Source organism: Monodelphis domestica, chromosome 3 (genome assembly GCF_027887165.1).
Source record: "Monodelphis domestica isolate mMonDom1 chromosome 3, mMonDom1.pri, whole genome shotgun sequence".
Lineage (NCBI taxonomy): Eukaryota > Metazoa > Chordata > Mammalia > Didelphimorphia > Didelphidae > Monodelphis > Monodelphis domestica.
The window spans coordinates 175017330-175041944 of NC_077229.1; the positions used below are offsets into that span (position 1 = coordinate 175017330).

Consider the following 24615-nt stretch of genomic DNA (forward strand, 5'->3'; position numbering starts at 1 on the left):
AAAGTATATAGAGAATTGATATATACATATATAAACAGAGAGAGAGAGAGAGAGAGAGAGAGAGAGAGAGAGAGAGAGAGAGAGAGAGAGAGAGAGAGAGAGAGAGAGAAATACCAGGACTAGGTTTGTGATTGATTAGATGAGGAAACTCCCTCTCTCAATGCAGATCTTTTTCAATGATTTTTCATCTTAAAAGAGTTGTTGTACAGACTTTCCTAGGGCACAGCTGGTAGGAATGTGTCAGAGGTAGGACTCTTCAGAGTCTCTTAAAGAGGACTGGCTCTGAGTCTGGTTCTCTATTATATCCTGCTGCTTCTCACAAATAAATACAAAGTGTTTAAATATGGGGTTGTTCATCTTTCATTTGGAAGAAGACTAATGACATCATGGGGTGATGTCTTGACTTGCTATGAATTGGATTTAAGCGAGTTGCACAAAGTTATCAGCTTCACTCTCTCCTCCAGAGTCATCCAAATCCAAGGCAAGACAAAAGTAAAATGACTGATGATGGCACAGGATAAACTGATTGACCTTGGCTTTTTCAGTATCTAACCAAGCTCTAAGCACTTCATAGGACCTGCTTTGGCTGCCCTCATGGCAGCTGGGACAGATTGTTCTCATCCACAAGTCTTCCTCTGCTTGGCTTAGACATCTCCCAACTCACTGACAGATTTGAGGTCTGTCAGTTTTCTTAACCTGGTTTAGTCTAGCTTCTGAGAGGTTTTACCAAGGTGTGGCCACTGTGCAAACTATAGCTTCTGGGAGCCACAGGTGAGAGTTGAGTGACAGGTAGACACCAAAGACAGATAAGCCACCCTGGAAAGGTTTTGGGCAAGTCCTCACATCAGAAGTATCAGTCTTCTTTGCATAGCCCATATACCCAGAAACAGAGTAACTTGAGGGAAGGCACCAGTTATTGAGAGAATGAGCACAGGCTTCACATAGAAGATGTTATTTGAGTTGATCTAAAAGAACTAGAACAGGGGGCAGCTGGGTAGCTCAGTGGATTGGGAGCCAGGCCTACAGATGGGAGGTTCTAGTTCAAATCTGGCCTCAGACACTTCCCAGCTGTGTGACCCTGGGCAAGTCACTTGACCCCCATTGCCTAGCCCTTACCATTCTTCTGCCTTGGAACCAATACAGAGTATTGATTCCAAGACAGAAGGTAAGGGTTTTATAAAAATACATACATACATACATACGGGCATACATAAATAAATAAAATAAAAGAACTAGAATACAATTCCACTTTGTTTCCACTGCTTTGCCTTGAACAAGATGCCCTTCCAAGGTTAAGCTTATGACTTTAAATCTCATCATCATGCTGCTCACTAGAGCCTTTCTTGACATCACCTCCCTCAGCTTCCTCTCCCCTCTGACTGGAGGGCTGAATGACAGAGTACCAAACTCTTCTCAATGCCTTCCCTTACAGAGGGCAGAAAACAGGACTTAGCTCACTTCACTCTGTATCTTCTGCTTTCTGGTTTAATTTCCTTAGAATAAGGTTCCCCTGGGTGTCCTCCTCCCACCCCCATTCCCACTTTCTTGTCTCTTTGTGTGTGCTGGCTTCCCTTTAAGATTGCAAGCTTCTTGAGGGCAAGGACTCTTTTTATGAAATGTATCTCCAGTGCTTAGCATAGTACCTAGCACATAGTAGGCATTTAATAAATGTTAACTGGTTTGGAACAGTTTAAAATAATTCCATGAAAGAAGTAATAAAATGAAGGGAAGAGGGAGTACATTCCATGAATGAGAAATGACTGGTACAAAAGTCAGAAATGTGTGAAGAACAGAGAGAAGGCCAGTTTGGCTGGATTGCCAAAGTCAGGTTGCAGCAAGATGTGAAAAACTTTTATAAGATAAAGAGAAGGATTTGTATTTGATCTGAGAGGCAACAGGGAGTAGAATAAGTAAGAGACTGATGAAATCAGATCTGCCTTTAAAGAAAATTACTTTGGTAGCAATGTGGAAGATGGACTCCAATGAGAAAATATCTTAGAGGAGGACAAATAAGAAAGCTGTTGCAATCATCTACATGAGCATTTTTCAAAGTGTGGTATGGGGATTTTGAGGATTTCAAGAGTCTTTTTTTTCAGAGGGTTTACAAGATAAATTTTATTTTTATAATTGTACTAGGATATTTTAATTTCCAATATAGATATAATCACATAAATAAGACCTCTGTGTGGGTGGGGTCCTCAACAATTTTTAAGAGTGTAAATGAATTCTGAGACCAAAAAGTATGAACTGATGATTTAGACTTTAGATGGTGGGATTCTGAACTAAGAGAGAAGGGGCCATTTTTGAAAGAACTTTTTGGAAATAAAAACAGGAAGATTTGACAATTGATTTTGGATATGTAAGGTCAGAGAGTAAAAAGTCAAGGATAACATCAGAGTTATGAACCTAGGATACTGCATGTTAATGTTGCCTTTTATAGAAATAGGGAAGTTTAGAAGAGGGTGAGCTGGAAGGAAAGAAAAAAGAATTTTGTTGGCAAATGTTTATAAGATGCAATGGGCATGTGGTGATATGAGATTAAAACTCAGAGGAAAGACTAAGGATTTGCTTTACACATCTGGGAAACATCAGCATAAAAAAGATAATTGACCCTAAATAAGCTAATGAGGAGTGAGAAAGAAAGAAAGAGACAGGCAGAGAGAGACAGAGAAGAAACAAAGATAGAGAACCACAGAAAGAGAAATAGAGTCAATAAACATTAATTAAGAGCTTCTCTGTGCCACAGACTGTGCCAAGTGCTAGGGACACAAAGCAATGTATGAGATAATGCCTACGCTTAAGGACCTCACAAGTTAAAAGAAAAAGACAACATAAAGAAAGAAGATGAAAAAAAATGGGGGATAAGGAGGGTCCCCAGGGGGTGTGGAGAGGGTAATTCTGCACAGGAGCAAATGAAGTTCTAAAGCACAGTAGGGAGAGGATGAAAATATGAGTTTCACATTTGATTTCATTTTGTAGAATGATTAGTTTTTGGAGATCATGAAGGCCAGAGAAGTAAATGAAGAGGAAATTATGAGGTAAATTCCCAAAGAATCCTCTTTTTAGGGTGGAGAATCAAGGAGAAAACCTCCAGTATCTACCCTCTACACCCTCCAGAGAGATGAAGAGACAAAGTCACAAAGAGAAAAAGACAAAGTAATAAGAGAGAAAGAGAGAGAGAGAGAGACAGACAGACAGACAGACAGACAGACAGACAGAGACAGAGACAGAGACAGAGAGAGAGAGAGACAGAGAGAGAGAGAGAGAGAGAGAGAGAGAGAGAGAGAGAGAGAGAGAGAGAGAGAGAGAGAGAGAGAGAGAGAGAGAGAGAGAAGAGGGGCCCTAAGAATGAGCTGAAGCTTCTGGAAACACCCACAATAAGGGGTCATGAAAGGGATGATGAATCAGTAAATAAGACTGAAATGGAATGATTAGGCATATAAGGAGAATTGGGAAAGAAGAATGTTATGAAAGCTCAGAGAGGGGCTTTCATGTATCCAGATGGAAAAAGTCATCAGCAGTGTCAACTTCAATACAGAAGTCAAAACAGATGAAAACTTAGAAAAATAACATCAAATTTGGCAATCAAGAAACCCTTGGTAATTTTGAAGAAAGTCATTTCAGTTGAGATAATGTCTGAAGATAGATTTCAAAGGGTTGAGAAGGAAAAAGGAGAAGTGGAGGAAATGAGTATATGTATGTATTTGTTTTTCTAGAAGTTTAGCTAATAAAGAGAGGAGAGATATAAGACAATAGTTAGGTGAACGGTAGAGTCTACTGAATATTTTTTTTTTAAGAATGAGGAAGATTTGGGCATGAGTGAAGGCATCAGGAAAGAAACTAGTGGAGGAGAAGTTGAAGATTGAAGTAGGGAGAACTGGTTGAATCTGTAACCTGCAAGAGAAGACAGGAGGAGACAGGGACTAAGAAGCACATGTAGGCTGGTTGGCCCTGAGAAGAGGGGACAATTCATTGTCAGAGTCAGAGGGAAATGAGAAAAGGGTATGGGAGTATGTCAGGGGATTTTGAGATAAAGAGATGAGTTGATAATGTGCAGCATGATCAAGTTTCTCAGTAAAGGTCAAGACACTCAGTTAAGAGAGAGAGAAGGGATGAGAGAGGCATAGGAGGCCTTGAAAAGGGAAGTCTGATAAACACTTTTATTTTTTAATAAGAATTTTATCTGTTTTAATCATCCAAGATCTGCCTTCTTGCCTTTCCACCCCAAAAACTTCCTCCCACAACTGAAAGCATGAGAAAATCAAAATCCATTACAGGTGTGTTTAGCCAATCAAGACAGATTTACACATTAGGCATGTCCAAAAATAATTTGTTTCATTCTACACTCTGAGTCTTTCACCACTCTATCAGAATGTGAGTAGCATGTTTCACCACTGGTCATATGGAATCCTGAATGGCCAATATGCTAACAAGTTCTGTACGGCAGTACTCCATCATATTTATGTACCATAACTTGTCCTTTGGAAAACCTTTATAAAGTATTGTATAGATAAAGATAAAGAAACTAAGGCACTGAGAAGTTAAAAGGCTTGTCCATATTCACCAGGCTCCTAAATTTCTCCTAAATTTAACCTAGGTCTCCTGATTCTAAGCCTAGTGTGTTGCTTACTCTTTCACAATGCTTCCTTACTATGTGAGAATGAATTAAAAAATGGCAGAATCCAAGAGTCCAAAAATTAAAATCACAGACTTTGAGCTAGAATCCTGATTCTACTACCTACCTGTGAAACCTCTGGCAAATCAGGATTTCAATTTCCTCTTCCATAAACTGAGGGAGTTAGAGGAGATAGCCTCTGAGGTCCCTTCCAGATATAGGTCTATTCTAATCTATGTTCTCTAGAATCCCTTCTGTAACTTTAATATGTATATATAAGACCAGTCCCTCCTCAATTTTTAGGAGCACTTTCTTTATCCCAAAACATTCAACCTTGTACCATCCTTTCTTATCTTATTCCTGCTATTCAATTGAAAGTTTCTTAGGGGTAAGGACTATGCAATGTTTAATCCTCATGCCTTCTGGTTTTAACACCATATTTCATCTATAGTAGACATTTCTAAAATGTTTCTGAAATATTTTTAAGAAATAAAAAATATCAGCAATGAAGAAATGTTAAGACTACCCAAGGTACAAATGGTTAAACTGAGGTACAAAACATTTTAGTGACTTTGCCCAATATCATACATCTAGTATCAGAACCAAGACTTGAACTCAGGCGTTTTGAACCTCCTTCTTTGATATTGGAAGAGACCTAGCAAATGTTTGCTAACTCCTTTGCCTTTTCTTTAAGACTTCTCTTTTAGAAGATAAGTCAGAATTCTACTCACCAACCTTCTACTGAGCTCCTTAGCCACAACTGATCAGTTTGTTTTTCATCATGCATGAGTCCTAGATTTACTAGACAACATTCATGCCAATGAAATCCTGTTGGTTCAGGTTTCACTGGAGAAAACAGAACATACATCCTATCTTCCAACTCTCTCCCTAAAAAGCCAATTCTCATTGATAATATCCAATTTTTACTCACACCATCTCTTGTATACATCTCATTCTCTCAACTCAATAGCTACCACCTTTTGAAACTATTTCAATAGTCTGCTGGTGGGTCTGTCTATGTCAAGTCTCTCCTGACTCCAGTTCATCCCATACTCAGTTGCCATAGTGATATTTCTTCTCTTTTGTTTTTTTAAAACCCTTTCTTAGAATCTATACTATGTATTGGTTTCAAGGCAGAAGAGTACTAAGGGCTAGACAGTGGGGGTGTCAAGTGAAACTAGGAATTATCCAGGTCAGATTTGAACCAAGGACCTCTGATCTCTAGACCTGGCTCTCTATCCAGAGAGTTATCAAACTGTCCCCTCAAAATGATTTTTATTTAAATGATTTATTAATTAAAATTTTATTTCATTATCATGCAAAACACCCTTCCATATTGGTCATTATTGTAAGAGAACATTCATACAAAGCCAAAACCCCAAAATAAAACAATAAATACACAGATGTGGAAGATAGTATGCTTTGATCCACATCCACCTGACTTCAACAGTTTTTCTGGAGGTGGATAGCATTCCCCATTATAAGTCTTTCAGGACTGTCCCAGATCATTGCATTGCTGAGAGTAGCCAAGTTTTCACAGCTGATTATCATACAATATCTCTCTTACTGTGTATTATGTTCTTCCAGTTCTGCTTATTTCCTTTTGAATCATTCATGTAGACCTTTCTAGCTTTCTCTGAAATCTTCTTGCTTATCATTTCTTATAGCAGAATAGTATTCCATCACCATCATATACCACAATTCGATCAGTCCTTTTGGTGGACATCTCCATCATTTCCATTCCTTTATCACCACAAAAAGAGCAGCTATAATCAAAGTGATTTTTCTAAAGTTCAGGTCTTCCTCCTTGAACTGAGATGGAATGAAATGAGCAGAACCAGGAGAACATTGCACATAGTAATTGAAATATTATGGGGTGATCAAATGTGATAGACTTTGCTACTAACAGCATTGCAAGAATCCAGGACAATCCTGAGGGACTTATGAGAAAGAATGCCATTCACATCGAGAGAAAGAACTGTGGGAGTACAGATGCAAAAGAAAACCTTATGACTTATCACTTAGGATTTGGGGTTTGGGTTTTAAAAGATTACTCTATTACAAAAAATGAATAATGTGGAAATAGGTAGTGGAATTGCTTGTCAGCTGCAGGAGGGGGAAAGGAAGAGAACATCAATCATGTAACCTTGAAAAAATACTTAAAAGTAAATAAAATAAAGGACAAGTCTGACCATGTCATTCCCTTGTTCAATAAGCTTCACTAGTTTCTTACTATTTCCAGGACCAAATATATAACATTCAAAGCCCTTCCCAACTGAGCCTCTTCCTACTTTTCTGGTCTTCTTACATTTTACTCCCCTCCATATGATCTATAATCCAGGCTTCTATAACCTTTTTGAACTGGCATGGAATAAAGTAAGTAGAACCAGGAGAACAAATTATTTAATAAAAACAATATTGTAAAGAAAAGCAACTTTGAAAGACTTAAAAAATGTAATCCATGAAATGACGAATCATCCAGTACTCCAGAGACTTCATGATGAAACATGCTACCCACCTCTTGGCAAAGAAGTGTTGGGCTCAACGTGCAGAACGAAACATACCTTTTTTCACATGGCCAGCACTGGAATTTGCTTTTGCTAGACTATGCATATTTGTTTAAAGGATTGTTTTTGTTTGGTTTGTTTTTTTTCCAACTGGGAAGGGAAGAGAGGGAATTGGAAGGAAGAAGGTGATTAGCAACAGAATTGCAAAAAGGAAAGAAAAGAAAAGAGGGTGTTCAATGCATTTTATTAAACATATAGAACAGTTCAGAAGGAAACCCAGGCAAGATGGACAATTTTGAAAGTTGCAGGTTACATGTATTATTTGCTTAAAAGGAAGCACAAGCTGGTATGATAGATATTCATGGTTTCACACTCTTCTGCTTTATTTTGACTTACTTCTGTTCTACAGAATCATTTTATTTGGTATTTGTTAAGTTCAGAACAAAAACCAAATAATTGTTCAAAATGCTGAGTGAGGCCATTGGCTTACTACTTATCACACAGGAAAGCAGAGGCTGGTAAGAATAGAATAGTGCCAGTCTAAAAAGGGCACATTTCCTAATACTATGAGAAATTTATCTACACTATTCACAACTCAACAGTCTGAAATAAGCCCCCATTCCTCCTACATTGTAAGAAAATGACTAAATTTATAGAAATCTCTTCATGCTAGCCATGTCAAGGAGAGAAGGGGAAACACACACATATTTATTCATATACACACACATAACAAGAACAACAAAAACATTGAAAAATGTTCCTTTCTGACCACTGCCTGCAACATAAGAAAAACATTAGAGAACAGGCTGGCTTGTGTTAAGCATGCAGCATCTAACTTCATTTTCTTTCCAGTTTTAGTGATGTAATAGTGAATTTCTGTAGCATTTATAATTAAGGAAGAAACAGATGGTAATGCTTAGTATTAAGCAATAAGGAGGGGCCATTAAAACAACCAAGATTGCCAGGAGTATATATATGATATTGGAGATTTCATTTTACCATAACAAAGTTTCATAAACACAGAGTGGAAGAAAAATTAAGACTTTGAAAGTGCATTGTACCTTTTGTTTCCCTCCCCTCAAACCATCTTGAAGGAAGTTCATCTTAAGCAGACTACAACTTTTCTTCCAGTAAATACAAAAAAGACTCACATCTTGGTTTTGTCACAATCTGCTGGCACACATGAAAGAACACAGAAACCCAACAGGGATCCCTGATCCAGTTTGGGGAAGACACAACGCCTCAAATGGCAAGGGGAGGAAATTCTGTGTCCCCTGGGAATAGAACTGTCATCTCTGATCCCAAGAGAATAGGAGGATTACAAATTCCCCATTAAAAAACAAAACAAAACAAAACTGAAAACAACTATAGAGCAGAAAGAGAAAACCATGATTAATTTACCAAACGGAGGCAGTATTAATGAACAGCTGAAGAGACTGCCTTATCTCTAATATATCCCCACATGAGTCATCTTCTAGAAAAGGCTTTTTCTTATCCTCCTGTTTGCCAGTTATTGATACTTTGGCATTACTTTATGTTAATTGGTGTGTAATGGTCATGCTCTCCCTCTTCCCAATACCCCATAATCAACAGAATAGAATATAATCTCCTTTTGGACAGGAACTATCCTATGTGTGGTTTTTTTTCTTCAAAAAAATTATATTCCCATACCCAGGCATAGTACCTTACACAGAGTAGGCATTTAACAAATGCTTACTGAGTGAAATTGATGCTTTTGGTAATGTGGACTTTTTAAAGTAATTACTTGTTCCTTAGACCTGCCTTTACAATGTTCTCTAAGGTGATTTAATTTCATTTCACTGGGACCACACTGTGGATTCACAGGGCTCCAATTATCACAGTGGGAAGCTTAGCTTCCAAAATGAAGAGCCAAATCCAGCTGCTTCAAGATCTTATCAATCTGCCAGTGTCCCTTTTAACAGTTTGTCACCTGCCAACCTTCACTGTAGACCATTAATCTTGCAAGATACATGGCCACAGAGTAGCTTCACCTTTAGAATGTCCCAAGGCAGCTCATTACAAGACCCTCCTGTTAAGAAATATGCTCTACATCATGGAATAATGAGGAACAGGGCTTGAGGATGATGACAGACTCTGTACTAATAAAATGGTCCTTCTTCCTTCCTTCTCGCTCTCCCCCCCAACTCTGACAAATCAAATAAAGAGGTGGTGTGGAATAAGGAGTGCATGGGGACAGGCATCGCTAAGGGAGCCACTGAAGAGGGAAGATGCTGGAAATTTGTGAACTCATTTTCTGCCTAAATGGCCCTAAAGAAAATACTCTTAATGTTCTGAAGTTCCTATTATGTGGAAATAGTCACACTTGAGATTTGTTATGTCATATCTGTAGGACAAGCAAATAGAAGGCAATTCTTCCAGGTATCTTTGCCAACATTTTCCAATTGACAGTATATTTATTAACTCCAGTGTAGAATTCACAAGTCCCTGCATTCCTTCTTACAGTCTGTACAGGCTGTGTAAAGGGCTGGGGAGCCCACAATTAAGGGAAAGGATATGACAGCTTGTATTCTACCCTGAAAAACTACTAGTTTTAGCTGGATGAAACTGGAGGCAGCCCACAAGCATCAAGAAGAATTGATATCTTACTGCAGTGAGGAAGCACTGGCCAATTAGAGGGCTACAAAAGGAGCTATGGGTACAAGGGTTACACTCCTCCTATTGAAACAAAATTAGGGTGCAAAATCTATTATTAGTAAAATACTGATAATATTTCAGTACCTGCTTGCTGTTTCTACTGATTTTCCTCCTCCCACCCACCTGGGCACTTCTTCCTTGATTTTATTTATTTATTTATTTATTTATTTTTGTGGGGACAGCTCTAGTATTAAAAAATGATTGGGGATATAAATTCTAAATGATCACCCTAGTGCAAATATCAATAATATGGAAATAGGTCTTGATCAATGACACATGTGAAACCCAGTGGAATTGCATGTTGGCTACAGGAGTGGGGTGGAGGGAGGGGAGGGAAAGAACATGAATCTTGTAACCATGGGAAAATATTCCAAATCAATTAATTAAATAAAAATTTCCAAAAACAAAAATGAAATAAAAAATAAAAAGGATTTTATAAGCACAGACACATGATTAATAATTATATCCCTAACAACATTAGCTTAGTAAAGTGTCTTTGCAGGAAATTTGATTCTAGTCTAGTCTAGAACATTTGTTGTATGCCAAACACTGAACTAGGTACTGGGTTGGGAGGGAAGAGAAGTATGTGATATGATTCTTGCTCTCTCTTCCACTCAGATTATCTCATTTAGTGTCACAAAGTTCCAGTCAAAAATCTTAATTGATGCCAATTCCTCTCTTTTCTGTAATCCTCAAGTGAGCTAGGAAATAGAAGTTTAAGTAAGTGAAGATAGTTGCTCAAAGGAATCTTGATTCACATAAAATTAGTCTGGTTCAGATAAAAAAGCAGAAGCCTGGTCTTCTGACATCTAGCTTGTGTGATTTCCTCCATGGTTCCTAAAGGATATGGGAATTTTGTAAATAAGCCCAATATCCAACCTAGTAACTTATTTCTCCCCAAAGATGATAGGGTCATGAGAGTACCAGGGCTCCAGGCACTAAGCCAAGAAGAAACCAATCAATCACATATCGAGTGACCCTGTAGCCTTCCTTTTTGTCTTTCCTGCATCACACTGATTGCTAACAAGATGATTCACCAGAGATTCATTCAGGAAATTAGGGACCAAAACTCAGTTCTTCATATCTTTTTGCCTTTAATCTTTCTCTCTAGATCAGGGTTTATGAAGAGTCTTGAAGCTATAGTGAGTATTATAGAAATTGGACCTGGGAAACTCTGGATTGCTGCTTGGCAGTGGCCACAGAGTATTTCAATGAAATATTGACTGATCCCCTTATCTCTCTTGGGCTCTCTCCTATCATTTCTTTTCTGTATGATTGCAAACTTTCCTTAATTTATCACCCTGCTTTTAGACTATCCCCTCTCCAATCCATACTTCGTGGAGCTTGCCAAGTTGATATTCCTCAAATATAGACCTGGTCATGTCATCCTTATACTCAAAAATATTCAGTAGCCCTTTACTGCCTTAAAGACAAACTACAAATGCCTTTGACTGGCATTTAAAGTCTCCTACAATTTGGCTCCCGCTGACTTTTCTGGAACTATTTCATATTTCTCTCCTTCACACACTTTATGAGGAACTAACTGCTCCTCATATCCTAGCCCTAGGCCTTTGCATGAGATGTTTTCTAAACCAATGTCTTCCAAACACTCTCCTCTCCACTCCTGCCCCTTGTCCTTGCTCTCTCCCACCTGAAATTAGTTTATGTAACTTTGTGTAGAAAGAAATGGCATGGCATCACGAAGAGCAAACTGACCTTCTGGTCAGAATGATTTGGGCTCAAATCCTGCCTCTTACCTATATTGGTTATGTAATCCTGGGAAAACAAATCCCTTAAACTCTTTGTGACCCAGGCAACTCTCTAGAATTAAAATGTAATTGTTGTGGGTTTTTCTTTTTGATTTAATCAGAGCTCCCTATTATCAATGAAAATAGGGATCTGGGGAAGAAAGAAAGAAAGAAAGAAAGAAAGAAAGAAAGAAAGAAAGAAAGAAAGAAAGAAAGAAAGAAAGAAAGAAAGAAAGAAAGAAAGAAAGAAAGAAAGAAAGAAAGAAAGAAAGAAAGAAAGAAAGAAAGAAAGAAAGAAAGAAAGAAAGAAAGAAAGAAAGAAAGAAAGAAAGAAAATAAAAATTAGACATACAATTTGTTTTCATTTATGTATATATAGATTTATATATGTATACATCTCTGTATATATAAATACCTCTCTCTATATAAAATTATAAACTTAGAGAAGCTAAGTGGCACATTAAATAGAGTGCCAGGACTAGAGTCAGGAAGTTTCTCTTCTTCTTAAGTTCAAATTCAGCTTCAGACTCTCACTAGCTGTGTGACCTAAGGAAAGTCATTTAACCCTGCTTGCCTCAGTTTCCTCATCTTTAAAATGAGCCAGAGAAGGAAATGACAAACCACTCCAGTATCTCCATCAACAAAACTTCAAATGGGGTCAAGAAGAATCAAACATAACTGAAAAACAACTGAATGACAACACACAGTTCTATCTCATTTCATGAGGAAACTGAGACCTAGAGAGACTGAGACTTGCCCAAGATCATGAAGAAATAAATGGCAGAAGCAAGGGGAATTTATAGATTTATGGGAAATTTTCATTCCTCTTCAAATTATTTTGTATTTGTTTGTCCTTGCATATACATAGAAGGTATACATGCTACCTTCTACTAGCAGAAGGAATAACCATTTATTAATGCTTATTATGTGCCACAGACTGTACAAAACACTTCATAAATATTACTTTCTTTGATTCTTACAAGTCTTGGGAGGTATGTGCTATAATTATCCCTATTTTACAATTAAGGAAATTGAAACAGATAGAGGTTAAGTGACTTGCCCAGGGTAAGTGACTGTGTTTGAATTTGAACTCAGTCTCTCTGATTTCCAGGCACAATTCTCTATCTACTATATCACCAACTGCCCAGTAAAAAGGCAAGCTCCATGATGGCTGATACCTACCACACAGTAGACACTTAATAAATGTTTGTTAAGTTGAATAAGGAACAATAAATAAGAGAAATTTCTTTGTATAATAGAGAATGACTTTCCCCTCTCTCCAGGCTTTTGCCTATATCAATGAACATTCCATTATGCTTAAGTTTCCATCTAGAAGATGGATACCAGCCCAGAGGTATGGATTTGGTCTGTAGTCAGTGTCTTTATTTTTCCAATCAGAAAAAAGGTTACCCTGGTAACAATCCTTACTTGCTTGTTCGCTTTCTCACTCAAGTGTCTAAGTCACTATTGAGGCTACTTTGTACAGAATATGAAAGATTGATTATCTTTTGTTTGGCCCAATAGCTTTCAACTCACCCCAAACTTGCTAATTAAAGGGGTCCCTTCCCCACTCCCTTTTCTCCCTATCTAAACAATCAATCAATTGATAATTTTTTTAATTTTATATTTTTACATTTTAAATCTTATTTTTAAAATTTGATATTTATATTTAAAATTATATTTTATATCATTAAAGTTTATGTTTAATGTAAATGTTATATATAAATAAATCTATTTCTGTTTAACATATTATATTGTTTCTATTTTTAAATATATACTACATAAATTTATATTTTATATACATCAGTATAATTTTAATAATTGTTTTCTGATATTTTGTGACCCATATTCTCTCCTTCTTCTGACACCTCCCACTCAAGATGGCAGGTAATATGATATAGATAATACATGTGCTCTCATTAAATACATATTTCCATATTCATCATGTTGTGAGAAGACACATATAATTTATATTAGAGAAAAAAACGAAAGAAATAAAGTGAAGAATGATGTGTTTCAATCTGCATTCAGACTCCATCAGTTCCTTCAATGGGAGTGGATTCCCTTTCTCCTCATAAGTACCCTACAGTTGTTTTGGATTTTTGCATTGCTGATAATGGTGAAGATATTTACAATTGATCATTATTGCTGTTTCTATATTCAATCTTCTCCTGGTTCTTCTTATTTCAATTTTCATCACTTCATATGAGTTTTCCAGGGTTTTTTGGTGATCATCCTCTTCATCATTTCTCATGGAACAATAGTATTCCATTACAATCATATACCACAGCTTGTTCAGCCACTCCCCAGTTAATAGATATCTCTTCAGTTTGTAGTTCTTTGCCACCACAGAAAGGGCAGCTATAAATATTTTTGTACAAGTAGGTCTTTTCCCCCTATCTTTTATATAATTGGAATATAAACCTAGTAGTAGTATTTCTGGATCAAAGGGTATGCATAGTTTTTGGCCCTTTGGGCATGGTTCCAAATTGCTCACCAGAATGGTCATATCAATGAACAATATTAAGTGCCTATTATGTACCACAACCCTGAAACCAAGACATTTTATATAGTTCATACCATAATTTCCCCATATCTCTTCACTGAAGGCTTGTTAAGGACTAATTCTGTACTATTTCTGTACTCTCTTACTAGAAAATGCAATTTACTTCTTGAATAATAAAATCAACAAGCATTTATTAATTGCATACTATATGTCAGACACATAGTAGGGTAGGTACTGGGGTGTCTAGTATATAGGGGCACAAACATAAAAACTGACACAATCCATACTCACAAGGAACTCATATTTTAACAAGTATATGCAGAAGTACATAGGGAATAAAAGTAAAATTAATAAATACAATAAAAACAAAAGAATAAAATATAAGATAGTTTAAAAACAGTACTAGCATAGAAACACTAGCTATAACCATAAGGATAAAAAAGAAATTATATGTATTTGAATAGGCAATGAGGAAACAAAACTCCCCAGAAAAGAAAATTTCATTTAAAATAATTGTAGACAATATTAACTACTTAGGAGTGTACTTACCAAAACAAATCTAGCAATCATATCAACACAATCACAATACACTTTTCATGTAAATAGTCAGACCTAAACAACTAGAAAAATATTAACTGCTCATGAATAGGCTAAATCAATGTAACAAAAATAACAGTTCTACCTAAATTAATTTACCTATTAAATGCTTTGCCAAACTACCCAAAAATTATTTCATAGAACTAAAAAAAGTAATAACAAAATTCATTTGGAAGAAAAAACATCAAGAATATTAAGGGAATTAATAGTAAAAATATGAAGGAAGAAGACCTAGCTATATCAGATCTCAATCTATACTATAAAACAGTAGATACTGAAACATTCTGGTAACAATAATAATAATGATGATGTGTTGATTAAGGAAATTATACCTAAATTTGGAGTACCATTAACAATAGACTCTGATAAAGGATCCCATTTCATTCAAGACATCCTGAAAAGACTCTATGAAAATCTAGGAATAACACCAAAATATCATGTGGGGAATCATCCCCAAAGTTCAGGCCAAGTTGAGCTTGTGAATAAGGAAATAAAGACTATGTAGGGAAGCTTTGTGCTGAAACTCATCTCAAATGACCAGAGATTCTTCCCATAGCTTTGTTTTACTTGCATATGAGGCCAAGAGCAGATTTGTATATATCATCCTATGAAATGCTCTTTGGACATGCTCCACTACAAGCAAAAACTTGTAAGACAGTCTATGCATCTCTCCTTAGGAGATTATCAACTTGCTTCTTACTTAAGTGCTTTACAACAAAGACTAAAAGAATTACATGAAATGGGAGTATTAATTCAACCTGGTCCTTTGGATTATTCTCTTCATAATTATGAACCTGGAGATATGGTATATATAAAAAAAATTTGCTAAAACATCAGCAACACAGGAAAGTCGGTTAGGTCCTTACACTATTGTGTTGGTTTCTCCATCTTCAGTAAAAGTTTTGGGTAGAGATTCTTGGTATCATTGTTCACATATAAAATTAGCATATGGTATAAATAATGAAAATGTACAAATCATTGAAGAAGAAAATGAAGAGATTGCAGAAAGATAGAATCGTCAGTCAAATTGAGTCTGCAGTCAAAAAGACCAGTAAGGAGAGGACCATTCCTGTGGAAAAGGATAGAAGAGGACAATGCAGATGAAGAGGAGAATTCAGGAATTAATGGACATTGATAAAAGACTGAGAACTTAAAAATATAAAAGACTGTGAAATTTGCAATGAAAAGGATTACAGGATAAATGGACTAATGATTTTATACTTTGGGTAATGTATTATAGTAAATAATAACAGCATTTATTCACATACAAATATATTTACAACTACGGAATGGCAGAAGGATATTCAAGAGAAAGTAGGGGTAAGTATGTGGCATAAAACAGTAAACATAACTCATATAACAGTAACATTGACATTTAAATAGCATAACAAGATGACATAACAAAAGTAACAACATAATAAAACAAATACACAAAATATAAACATGGTTAGGTTACATTGAATCACTGTTTAAATGAGTGAAATAATGTATAGTTAGGGTACTAACATTGTTATGGTTAACTATACATATGTTATTTATTACCAAAATGTAGTTACGTACTTGGATTTATTTAGGTATAGAAATTTACTTAGGACAAGTATTTTGAAGTTAGGTAAAATTAAGTAAAATAAGGTAAGAAAATTAGATACTGACTTGCACTGCATCATACTTTACACAACACAAACATCATTTGACATCACATATCAAACAAAATTGTAAATAAATATGTAAATATATGTAAATAGGATATATAGTAGGATTGTAAGTTAATTGTATTATAGTGTATGTAGATATGTAAACTATGTGTAAATATGAAGTGTACATAAGTGTATATATGTATGTATTTATACCATATATGTATATATTGTGTGTATATACTATGTGTATATGTATGTAAATTATGTACATAGCTTATTGTTACATGTATTTGCTTAAGTGAGTTTTTTGTTTGGTTTAATTTTCATTGTAAAACTTATGCAATATGGTGTTTATTGTGATTTTCAAATTTTTTTTCTCTAAGTTTAATGTTAATGTACTGCAATACTAGTACATTGTTTTTTAGCTGATAAGGGTATTTTAAGTTTGATATTTGCATGGAAGTTATATTCATCTGTTTGATGTTTTTTGCTGTTCTGATTTGGCTTCTGTTTGACTTTTGTACTTGTTCATTATTTACTTTGTTTTCTTTTTCCTTTTCCTTAACCTTGTTACAATTCCTTAGAATAGGTTAGTTTAAGTTAGAGTAAGATAGTTGAGTGTAGGTTGTTTGTTATTTTGGGTAGATTTCTTAGTTTAGGTAACTGCTAAGTATTTTAGATTGTGCACAAATTAAAAAATGTTTCCAATACAATTTTTGATTCGTGCAATAGGGGGGAATTGTGATAAAGGATGGAAAGGTTTGCAATTTGCAAAATTGTGCAAAAACTGAAAAGTACAAACCTAGGTATGATTGACAGTTGCAAGTGACCACGGGTCACATGGAGCCTGAGTGGGGAATTTGGGAAGACTCCATCTTGCCCCAAGGGACTTTTCTTCTGGCCTCCTGAGGAAGTCAAGAGTCTGAAGAGGTTTGTCCCTGTGTTGAACTGAGGAAGGGTTCCTATATCTAGCTGCTGGCACCATTCAGTCTCACTTGGACATCAGGACTTGCTTGGACATCTAACAACAACAAGATCCTGACACTAACTGGTTTTTTTGGACCCCTGCTGAGTAAGATTTGGGAACTTGGTTAAGCTTTAGTTTAGTAATCTAGTTAGCATAGTTAGTTTTTTTAAATAAGAATAAGCATAACTAAATCCCTAAGCCCTTATTCCTTTCCCTTCTAAAACAATAAAGTACAGTGTGACCCTTGGCAAGTCACTTGACCCTTATTGCCTCACCCTTACCACTCTTCTGCCTTGGAGCCAATACACAATATTGACTCCAAGATGGAAGGTAAGGGTTTAAAAAAAAACAATGAAGTAGATTTTTATATGTTTTTTCCTCTTGTGTTTCCCTTATCCAAAATCCTATGCTAACATGGCTAAGAAATATAGTAGTAGATGAATGGAATAGGTTAGAAAATAAACATTAACCTTGGTAACAGTGTTTGATAAACCCAAAGATCCCAGCTTTGGGGAAAAGAACTCACTATTTGGCAAAAACTGCTGAGAAATCTGAAAAACAGTATGGCAGAAACTAGGCATGGACCAAAACCTCACACCATACAAAAAGATAAAGTCAAAATGGAGACTTGATGTAAAAATAATGGGTAATACTATAAACAAATTAAGGGAAGACAGAAAAGTTTACCTGCCGGACTTCTGGATAATGAAAAAATTTTATGACTAAATAAGACACAGTTAACATACAAAATGAAATGGATGATTTTGATAACATCAAATTAGAAAGATTTTGTACAAATAAAACCAAGATTAGAAGGGAAACAACAAATTGGGAAAACAATTTTTTATAGCAAGAATCTTTGATAATGGCCTCATTTTTCAAAAAAATAGAGAGAGAACTGAATCAAATTCACAAAAATACAAAGCATTCCCCAATTTATAAAGGCTCAAAGGATAAAAATGAGCAATTCTCAAAGGAAGAAATTAAAACTATCTATATTCACATGCAAAAATGTTCCTAATTTGGGGCATTGATTAGAGTATTGATTAATAGAGTAGAATTACTACTAGAGTAGAATTAATAGAGTAGATTATTAATTAGATAAGGGCAAATTTAAACAACTCTGAGATGTTCCTCACACCTTTTATTAAATTGGCTAATATGACCAAAAAGGAAAATGATAAATATTGGAGGGGATATGCAATAATTGATACACATAAATTGCTGGTGGAACTGAGAACTGATACAACCATTTTAGAGAGCAATATTTAACCACACTTAAAGGGCCATAAAACTATTCATACCATTTGGCTCAGCAATACCACTACTGGATCTGTATCTGAAAGAAATCAGCGATAAGGGAAAAGGTCTTACTTGTACAAAAATATTTATAGCAAATCTTTTTTATGGTGGCAAAAGATTAGAAACAGAAGGGGTGTCCCTCAATTGGGGAATGGCTGAACCAGCTGTGGTATATGTATTTTTTTTTAATTTTATAATATTTTATTTGATCATTTCCAAGAATTATTCATTAAAGACAAAGATCATTTTCTTTTCCTCCCCCCCACCCCCCATAGCCGCCCACTGGGTATCACATATGTCTTGATTTGAACCCATTGCCACGTTGTTAGTATTTGCATTAGAGTGTTCATTTAGAGGCTCTTCTCTGTCATGTTCCCTCAACTGCTGTAGTCAGGCAGTTGCTTCTACTCCCACAGTTTATCCTCTGCTTATGAATAGTGTTTTTTCTCCTAGAGCCCTGCAGATTGTTCAGGGACATTACACTGCCCCTAATGAAGAAGTCCATTACATTCAATTATACCACAGTGTATTAGTCTTTGTGTACAATGTTCTCCTGGTTCTGCTCCTTTCGCTCTGCATCACTTCCTGGAGGTTGTTCCAGTCTCCATGGAATTCCTCCACTTTATTATTCCTTTTAGCACAATAGTATTCCATCACCAACATATACCACAATTTGCTTAGCCATTCCCCAATTGATGGGCATCCCCTCGTTTTCCAATTTTTGGCCACCACAAAGAGCACAGCTATGAATATTTTTGTACAAGTCTTTTTCCCCATTATCTCTTTGGGGTACAGACCCAGCAGTGCTATGGCTAGATCAAAGGGTAGACATTCTTTTGTCGCCCTTTGGGCATAGTTCCAAATTGCCCTCCAGAATGGTTGGATCAGTTCACAACTCCACCAGCAATGAATTAATGTCCCTACTTTGCCACATCCTCCAGCATTCATTACTTTCCTTTGCTATCATGTTAGCCAATCTGCTAGGTGTGAGGTGATACCTCAGAGTTGTTTTGATTTGCATCTCTCTGATTATAAGAGATTTAGAACACTTCTTCATGTGCTTATTAATAGTTTTGATTTCTTTATCTGAGAACTGCCTATCCATGTCCCTTGCCCATTTATCAATTGGAGAATGGCTTGATTTTTTGTACAATTGATTTAGCTCTTTATAAATTTGAGTAATTAAACCTTTGTCAGAGGTTTCTATGAAGATTTTTTCCCAATTTGTTGTTTTCCTTCTGATTTTAGTTACATTGGTTTTGTTTGTACTAAAGCTTTTTAATTTGATGTAGTCAAAATTATTTATTTTACATTTTGTGATTCTTTCTATGTCTTGCTTGGTTTAAAAGTCTTTGCCCTCCCAAAGGTCTGACATGTATACTATTCTGTGTTTACCCAATTTACTTATGGTTTCCTTCTTTATGTTTAAGTCATTCACCCATTTTGAATTTATCTTGGTGTAGGGTGTGAGGTGTTGATCCAAACCTAATCTCTCCCACACTGTCTTCCAGTTTTCCCAGCAGCTTTTATCGAATAGTGGATTTTTGTCCCAAAAGCTGGTATCTTTGGGTTTATCGTATACTGTCTTGCTGAGGTTGCTTGCCCCCAGTCTATTCCACTGATCTTCCTTTCTGTCTCTTAGCCAGTACCAAATTGTTTTGATGACTGCTGCTTTGTAATATAGTTTAAGGTCTGGGACTTCAAGACCCCCATCATATGTGTTTTTTTTTTCATTATTTCCCTGGATATCCTTGATCTTTTGTTAGGTATATGGTTTTAATGGAATACTATTGTGCCATAAGAAATGAAAAACAGGATGTGTTCAGCAAAATCTGGAAAGACATATGAATTGATGCAAAGTGAACTGAGCAGAACCAGAAGGACAGTGATTACAGTAACAGAAACACTGTAGGATCTATTGGCAGAAAAGGTCCCAAGATAACCTCAAAGGGACCCCATGATAAATGCTCTCCACAATCAATGATGGAACTGTTGGAATCTAACTGCAGATCAAAGCATGCCATCCTTTATTTCCTTCATGAGTTTTTTTTTGTTTGCATGATATGTGTCTTCTGTCATATATGGAACTATGTATTGTATGAAAATACTAGTATAATCTTTATCAGACTATTTACCACCTCAGGGAGTTAGGCAGAGAAGACGAATCTTAATCACAAAATGTCAGAAAAAAATTGTAAAAAATTGTTTCTATATCTAATTGAAAAAAAAAAGTTTAAGAAAAAGCATATGAGCAGTTGAGGGATTGGGAAAGACCTAATATAGAACAGGGATTCCTAATCTGGGTTCTGTGCACTTGTTTTCCTTGATAATTCTATTTCACTATAATTGGTTTTCCTTTGTAATCCTATGTACTTTATAGTATGCATTTTAAAGCATTATTCAGAGAAGGAATCCATAGGCTTTACCAGACTACCAGAGTGACCCATGGCACAAAAAATAAAAAGGCTAAGAACCCTTTACAATAGTTTTAAATTTATTTTGTTCAATATTGCCCAATTATGTTTAAAATTCTTTTAAATATCTAAAAAAATTTAGTTCCAAATTCTCTCTCTTCCTCCTACCCTTCATCTCCCCATTTGAGAAAGTAGGTGATAGGATGATTATATATATATATATATGTACATATATATATATGAAGTTATATAAACATGTTTCTATATTAAAGACTAAGAACCTTTAATGTAAAACATGGTGCTTTAGTTTCATCTTGAAGGAAGATATCTTTGTGGGTTCAGTCCACCCCAAACCCTAAGAGCTGCTCTGACCTTGGCCAGGAAACTCACTAGAAATTCCTGAGTGCTCACTTCAGCAGCAAATATACTAAAATTGGAACAATACAGAGAAGGTTAACGTGGTGCCTGCTAAGGATGACACAAATTCGTGAAGTGTTCCATATTTTTTGAATCATGTAACCGTGAGAAAATATTCTAAATTAATTAATTAAATAAAAAACTAACAAATAAATAAAAATTATTGAGAGACATCCCCCCCAAACGAAATTCCTGACTTAGAAGAGAGTAAGCAAAGTACTGAAAGAGATGCAATTCTTGCTATTGGTACCTCAGGCTTGGTCATCCATCTGAGGTCTGAATTCACCTTTGGTTTTCCAGACCCTCTGTCATTGTCTTATACCAATGATAGAGAATCTTTTAGAGACAGAGTGTGGAGCCTGCCCCCACCCTACCCCAGACCAAGTGGTATGCTTGCCTCCCCCAAGACTGAATGCCTTGTCCTGCCCCCCAATCTTGCCCCCTGCCCCCCCCCCATTTACCCTAGACAGGGGAGGGAGAAAGTGCTCCCATTGGCCTGCTGGTCAGAGGGGGGTAGAGTGAGGAATGTCCTTAGGCACATGGAGAAGGGAGGGAAATAGCTCCACCCCAAGTCCCTTTGGCTTTCTAGTAAGGAACTCTGGCAGGAGACTGCAGGCATGTCCAAAAAGAGGGCTCTGTGTACCCTTTTTGGCATACATGCCATAGTTTCACCATCACTGCCTTATACTCTCTCTTGGGTTTCTGACTCTTTGTTCTTCAATATCTTGCCCAGGTTTCTGACCCATGTCTCTGCTGAAGTTCCTCCAGCTAACCTCTTGCCTTTTTGCAGCCACAGGATTTAAATGCTCCTTTTTGCCTTAGCTAACCTTTTTGGGACTTTACTTTCTGCTCAATTGTCCCATCTTCTCTCTAGCCAAATGCCCAGTCTTTTTTTTTCTGATTGCCTGGTGCTATTGTTGCCCATGTCTGAGTCGGCAAGTAGAATTTTTTTTGACACTTTCTATTAGATGCTACAAATGCTACTAGGCAAATCTTATCCAAGTCCCAAGGCTCAAAGCTTTCCCAAAGTAAATAAAAATGCTAATTGGCTGCCTGACTAGATCTCTCAAATCACCTGAAGAAAGCCCAGTGCTCTATCTCTTGGCAGCTCAGAGATGAGCTCATTAGGAAGCTGCCAATGAAAGAATATGACTGGAGAAATGACAGAGATTATCATGACTAACAAAACCCAGTCTGAGTTGTTGGTAGCTCATTCACACATACACATATGGACCAATTTTCCCCATAATGGCACTGATGCTAGAGATAAATTTCAGAAGATGAAAGGAGCTTCTCTCCTTGGTTCAGAAATACCTCTCAAGCCAACCCAGCTTAACAATATGACTGAGAACAATAGGAATCCAAAGTTTGGGATACTTTACTTTTAAACACAAAAAGCTAAATGAACTTGTCTAGGCATTCCTGGACATTGTGCTATTAAAATAGTGCTAACCACTGAGTTTAGTGCCAAGAAAGTAGTACCAGCTAGTAAGGGGGTGGCTTTGTTTTGTTTTGAGGGATTAGAATGGATTTGGGTGAGGGTACCTAGGTGGCTCAGTGTACTGACAGCCAGGCTCAGAGACAGGAAGTCCTGAGTTCAAATTTGGCCTTAAGCTGCCTAGCTGTGTGATCCCAGACAAGTTACTTAACTCCCATTTCCTAGCCCTTACCACTCTTCTGACTTGGAACAAGTATACAATATTGATTTCAAGATGGAAGGTAAGGGTTAAAAAAAAGAATGGATTTAGGGTCTGATGCTCTAGGTTCAAATCCTAGATTTCTCACTTACTACTTGAGCAACCTACAATAACTATAGCATGAAAAATTTGTATCCTAAATTCCCTTAATATTATCTGAAGAAGGGCTTCCAGCAATCTCATTTATTGTTTCCTCTGTTCTTATTCCAAATCTATAACATTTCACTTCTAAAGTTCACATTGATCATTTCATTCCTAGGGATGACACCCAATGGATCAATTACTAGCATACCAGAATCTTGCTATGAAACTATTTTAATAAATCATGAAAGTCTGTACATACGAGATGAATCTTTCTTGGGCCCCTTTCCAAGCAGTTAAATTCTTAAAGGGCCAAAAGAGCTCTGTGATAGCATGTTCCCAAGACTCCTAAAGACAGCATCAAAGCAAGACAACAGTATATCACTATTACTTAGGCTATGTGAGCATTTAGGTTTTTTTTTTTTTAATCAAATACTTATCTTGCCTTGAAGTTTCTTTTTTTGAAGTTTTTTTTCAATGTTCTTTGCACTTCAAAGACTATTATTCTTAACTAGAGAGCATGGTTTCAGTAATAAATAATAATGATAATGATAATAATAATTAGAAGCAAGAAGAAGAGGAGAAAGAAGAAAAAAAGAAGCCTACCCAACATGGGCTTACATCCTAATAGTATTATTCAGTTACAAAAAGCAATCATTTTATCTATCCACACAACAATCTATTGAACATAAAGCTTAAAATAAAAAGCAATAGTAGGAAAATGACTTGCCCCAGTATCATTTTGATTTGAAATTCAAAGTACAGAAGAGAATAAGAATAATCCTAGGGTCAGAGGATTATAGATTTAGAGCTAGAAGGGACCTTAAGAGGTCAACCAGTCCATCCCTGCTCATTTTATCATTGAGGAAACTGAGGTCCAAGGAAAATGAAAGAAAACAAATGGCTCATCTGTGGTTTGAACTCGTGTCCTTACTCCAAATCTAGCACTCTTAACTTCATACTCCAATTACAAGAGTAGCTGTCATTCACATAGTACATTAGGTTTACAAAGCATTTTGCATATATTATTTCTTCGATACAACCCTATTGTAGAGATTCAAATCCCTCATCGGCTACTTGCTACTTGCATAATCTCAGACAAAGCCATTAACCTGTAGTCCTCTTCTGTAAAATGGGGAGAGAAAGAATTATACTTTTGAGATACCATCACAGAATGGACTGCTACACATTCAATGACCCAGAAAACAGTAATTACATAGGAAAGAATCCCCTATTTGATGAAAAAACTGCTAGGAAAACTGAAAAGCAATGTGGCAGAAATTAGGTTTAGACAGACACTTCATACCACATAAGAATGTATTCTGGAGTATTGTACAAAGTATGGAGTTCCATCGTTTTAGCTACTCTCTGGTCTAGCCTGTCTTGATAAATTTTTTAATCATGATCTTTATTATTTTAAATCAATACGGATGGTTGATGACTGATGTTTT

General features: G+C 36.2%; 1 protein-coding gene and 1 non-coding gene across 4 annotated transcripts in view; one reads left to right on the top strand and one right to left on the bottom strand.

Moving 5' to 3' along the window:
• CPQ (carboxypeptidase Q) overlaps positions 1-24615 on the bottom strand; it is a 703529-nt gene that overhangs the window by 368304 nt on the left and 310610 nt on the right. The gene's annotated exons all lie outside the window — the stretch shown is intronic.
• On the top strand, positions 21373-21476 carry LOC130458608 (U6 spliceosomal RNA). Its single transcript, XR_008918022.1, has one exon. It is a non-coding gene; the product is annotated as a U6 spliceosomal RNA (small nuclear RNA).